The sequence below is a fragment of the Sorex araneus genome, chromosome 7 (genome assembly GCF_027595985.1).
Source record: "Sorex araneus isolate mSorAra2 chromosome 7, mSorAra2.pri, whole genome shotgun sequence".
NCBI classification, from domain to species: Eukaryota; Metazoa; Chordata; class Mammalia; order Eulipotyphla; family Soricidae; genus Sorex; species Sorex araneus.
The window spans coordinates 67932915-67936902 of record NC_073308.1 but is presented as its reverse complement, the minus strand read 5'-3'; the positions used below and the strand labels follow the sequence as shown (position 1 = coordinate 67936902).

The 3988-nt window shown below is 43.3% G+C and overlaps 1 non-coding gene across 1 annotated transcript; it reads left to right on the top strand.

Annotated features, from left to right (window-relative positions):
- Positions 1-807: 807 nt before the first annotated feature.
- Positions 808-971, top strand: LOC129406709 (U1 spliceosomal RNA). Its single transcript, XR_008631182.1, has one exon. It is a non-coding gene; the product is annotated as a U1 spliceosomal RNA (small nuclear RNA).
- The last annotated feature ends 3017 nt before the right edge of the window (positions 972-3988 follow it).

Sequence of the window (3988 nt, the reverse complement as noted above, 5' to 3'; positions counted from 1 at the left end):
TACCCTTTCCTTCCAAGCTGAGCTGAAGGATGACACTTGGATTCCTTTTGTTTCTGACCCCCTCGCCTGCTCATTCTATCTCAATGCTTAGCTTCAAAGTCAAGAGAATGTTTTTAATCAATAGGGAGGAAAGAAATGGAACATTTTCTTAATCTTTAGATGAAGGTGAGTTAAGTTGACTATTCAACCAAAAGATTCACAGAGTGGTATGCATTACGACTCCATAAGATGGGGGCAGTCTCTAGAGGAAGGCCAGTCAAAAACTCATCCCTTCCCCAGCACACCTGATGACATCTATTCCCTCCTCCATCTCACAAACCCACCCATGTCTTCCTAACAGTAGTCCAACAGAACATCCTGCAGCCTAACCATGCCTTGCCTTGGCATTTACAGCAGTGGTTTACAAATGCTGCTCCCCAGAAATTTCCTACTGCTATATGAACAAGTTATTACCACTTTACACAGTATCTGGCTCATGTAAGAATAATATTCTAAAGCATTGATCTATTGGTATTCATTCTTCTTAGTGAAGTAAGATTATTTTATTTAGATATATATTTAGAGAAATACCAAGAGAGGGCAAAAGGGAAGAGGTAGAAGTATTCAAAAGAAAACAATCTCCTCCTATAGGGAATCAGCTGAGAGAACACATCAAAGACAAGATGCAGAAGTTCTCCAAGAAAGAGGATGCCCCAGACAGTGAGACAGGAAGAGCTGAGAATGCACAGCTCCTCTGGACATACGGGCAAATCTTCAAGGTGGAGAATGTTGCTATGTGCCTATTCTAACTATAGAAATATTTAATGTATACTTACCTGGCAGGAGAGACACCATGATCACGATGGTGCTTTTCTCGGGGTGAGGTTTATCCATCGCATTCTGGATGTGCTGACCCCTGCAATTTCCTTAAATATGGAAAACTCGACTGCAGAATTTGTGGTAGCGGGGAACTGTGTGCGCGCTCTCTCCTGGGGGTGGGGGAGGGGAAGACATATTTAATATCCGATTTAGTGTTACATGAAATATGTCTCCAATTTCCTCAGTTCACTGGAGCCCCTGTGTTGTGTTTAAGATACTGGGTGTTTCTGTGCGGCTGGAGAGAGGTGCTTGGGCTCCATCTGTGCCCTGGTGCTGGATGAGGCCCAGGAGCATCCCCAGCAGTGGTTCCATGGAAGAAGAGCAGACTGGAGCCCCGCCCAAGCTCCCAACTCTTGCAACTCACCTGACCCCTGGTCTTGTGCCAGCCGTTGTAAGTAACTTGGATGAAGTGGCGAGCATGGGAGGAAGCCTTGAAAAAGGAGTGTCTGGGGGCCAGAGCGATAACACAGCATGTAGGGCATTTGCCTTGCATGCAGCTGACCCTGTTTCAATCCCCGGCATCCTATATGGTCTCCCAAGCACCACCGGGAATATGTCCTGAGTGCAGAGCCAGGAATAACCCCTGAACATCGCTGGGTGTGACCCCAAAAGCAAGAATAAACAAAAAAGGAGTGTCTGCCCTTTTGTCCATCCACTTGGGCACCAGAGGAAATGCCTGGGAGAATCAGGTCAAATCCGTGGCATGGATGCTAGTCTCCCAACAGCAGCACTGAGCAGTCTGTAGGGCACACCTGACTCCCACTTGATCTGCACATCACAGAACCTCATCCCTACCCTTCCTGTTCTCGGGGAGCCACGGACTCAGTGGAGTGATAAATAGCTCTCTGCATAAAAAGCAAAACCAGTCTTGACTTCTGTTGACCGGTGCCTTGTAGTAAAGAATTTCAATTTCAGAAAGACATAATAAGTGCAGTAAAACAGTGTTATAGGTTCATTTATTTACTCTTTAGAGAGGAGAAGGTGGGGGGGTGGTCAAGACAGAACAGGAACTTCTCTAGAGGGGTAAGAGTTGTGTGCTCACATCTCAAATGGCGATGCAGGCAACCCCAAGATGGAGAGTGTGTACCACTTGCTTTTGTATAGCTGGGTTTGTAGGGTTTTGGCGGCTCTCTTTTTAGGAAAACATCTGTTGATAGGGTGTTGTCAAGGTTAATAACCTTGGACTCTCAATAACTTTGTGCATACACTTATCATTCTTCTCTTAGGTGGTGCCTCATTTGTTTTCTGCATCTCCAAAAATCTCAGTGTTTCACATTCAAAAGAACAAAAGCAACCAATGCTGGCGTGGATGTGGGGAAAAAGGGACATTCCTTCATTGTAGGTGGGAATGCTGACTGGTCCAGCTTTTCTGGAAAACAATATGGATAGCCCTTTAAAAACTAGAAATTGAGCTTCCATATGACCTCGCAATACCACTTCTGGGAATATATTCCTAGGATGCAAAAAAACACAGTAGAAATGACATCTGTACCTATGTATTCATTGCAGGACTGTTCACAATAGCCAGAATCTGGAAACAACCAGAGTGTCCTAAAACAAATGACTGGTTAAAGAAACTTTGGTACATCTACACAATGGAATACTATGCAGCTGTTAGGAGAGATGAAGTCATAAAATTTGCTTATAAATGGATAAACATGGAGAGTATCATGCTAAGTGAAATGAGTCAGAAAGAGAGGGACAGACATAGAGGGACTGCTCTCATTTGTGGAGTGTAGGGTAGCATCACATGAGGCTGACACCCAAGGACGGTAGATACAAGGGCCAGGGGGATTGCCCCATAGCTCAAGACTGCTTCATGAGCAGAGGGGAAAAGGCAGACATAATAGAGAAGGGATCACTTAGAAAATGATGGCTGGAGAAACCAGTTGGGATAGGAGATGCATGCTTAAAGTGGATAATGGACCAAATATGATGACTTCTCAGTGTCTGTGTTGCAAGCTATCATGCCCAAAAGTAGAGAGAGAGAGTATGGGGAATATTGTCTGCCTTAGAGGCAGGGGAAGGGTGAGAAAGAGGGGGTATACCCAGGATATTGGTGGTGAGAATGTGCACTGGTGGAGGGATGGGTGTTTGATCATTGTGAGATTGTAACCCAAACATGAAAGCTTGTAACTATCTCACGGTGATTCAATAAAATTTTAAAAATTAAAAAAAATGATCTCAGTGTTTGTACTTCAAAGAGCTGTGGTCTGTATGTCTTTCACATTGACCACAAAACTGTGGTTACCTAGAGAGGGGAAGTGAGGTCAAAATGTCCAATGGACAGTGAAGGATAGATATGGATGCTTTGATGGTGGTGTAATAACATTGTAATACTAAAACATTTAAGCATGTACACTCTGGTATGCCAATGTTTCCTCAATCAAAGAATAAATTATATACTTGAAAATGATCACACTGGATAAGAACTGAGTATTGAAAGTACATAAGGGAAAATACATGATAACCTTTAAGTATCTATCTTGCAAACCACAAGCACAACCAAAAGCAGAAAGTAAGTGAGTGAGAGAAAGAGAGAGAGAGAGAGAGAGAGAGAGAGAGAGAGAGAGAGAGAGAGAGAGAGAGAGAGAGAAGCACCAGCCATAGAGGCAGGCTGTGGGGGAAAGGGAATCTGGGGACAGTAATGCTGGGAAATGTACACTGGTGGAGGGATAGGTGTTGGAATACTGTATGACTGAAACCCAATCATAAACAGCTTTGCAATGTGGGCTATCTCATGGTGATTCAACAAAAAATAAAATAAATAAATAAATAAATTACCAAGCAAAAAAAAATTTCCCCCTTCCCTAATTGCATCTTTTGTGCCATCCTGGAGTGCTCCGTGCTTACTCTCTCCAATTTAAATCTACCTTCTCTGTCAGACTTAGGAGCAAGTTGCAACTTGCTCAGGAATCTTTTACTTGGGGACACCTGGATCCGTGGTGCCATTATTCATCTTCAAAAACACGGATCGGGTCCCATTATCTAAATCTTATTTGAGGAGTGCAATCAAGTTATTTTAAGCTGATAGGATTTGCTTCCCAGAATAGACATCAAGTTTGTGGCAAGTTTCTGTCTGAAGAAATCTTTTTTTTTTCTTTTTTGCATTCCCCCAGGGAAGCAGTAA